Consider the following 837-nt stretch of genomic DNA (forward strand, 5'->3'; position numbering starts at 1 on the left):
TTTGTGGTTTCACAACTTAGAAATCTCCTCTATGACTTAATCATGTGATCATGTGAATAGGGCTTTAATTTGACTATCTTCTTCTTATCGTTGCTTCACAGCTTAAACCTTTGACTTAGCAAGTGACCCTGCGAAGGTGAGATTGTAAGCTTTCGTATCCTTGCTCCATTAACCTAAGGTTTACTTAACTCACTTGTGAAGATGTGCTTATTAGTAACTCTTAACCATCACTACCTTTTTGCATCTTCGTAGCTTAATCTTCATAGTTTATTTGAAACCCTGCGATGTTTTGTTGACATTTGTACTAACTATTTCCTTCTATTCATATGGTCACAACTTAAGATATCCTTAATGCTTTATGACCTGTGACCTTGTGATGACCATTTAAAATTAACCTTTTCTCTTTATTGCAGCATCTCCACTTGAATTTCCTTAAGTCAAAAATGACTTGTGATGATGCGCTCTTCATTGTTTCACTCAATCACACCTCTAACAATTATGTTATCATTAACTTCTGTGAAGCCACACTAAGCTAAAAGAATAGACCTTTTAGCCTCCTCATAACCTTAAAAAGGGTTGGTGAGAAAAATGGAGTGATGTTGCAATCATAGAGACTTTGCAACATCACGACTTAAAAGACATAAGAGATCATGAAATATATAATCAGTATTAGCTCAAAAATTAGGAATATAAAGATATAACATAAAAGGTTTTTCATATGTCCCTATTGAATTACAAATCAATTTTTGAATGAACTTCATCAAAACAAAAGATAATATTTTTCCCTTAGGGTTTTTCTATGAGGGTTACACAAACTTTAGAAACCCTAAGCAAGGA

The sequence above is a fragment of the Cupressus sempervirens genome, chromosome 1, assembly GCF_028749045.1.
Source record: "Cupressus sempervirens isolate cs-2001-9-10 chromosome 1, ASM2874904v1, whole genome shotgun sequence".
NCBI lineage: Eukaryota > Viridiplantae > Streptophyta > Pinopsida > Cupressales > Cupressaceae > Cupressus > Cupressus sempervirens.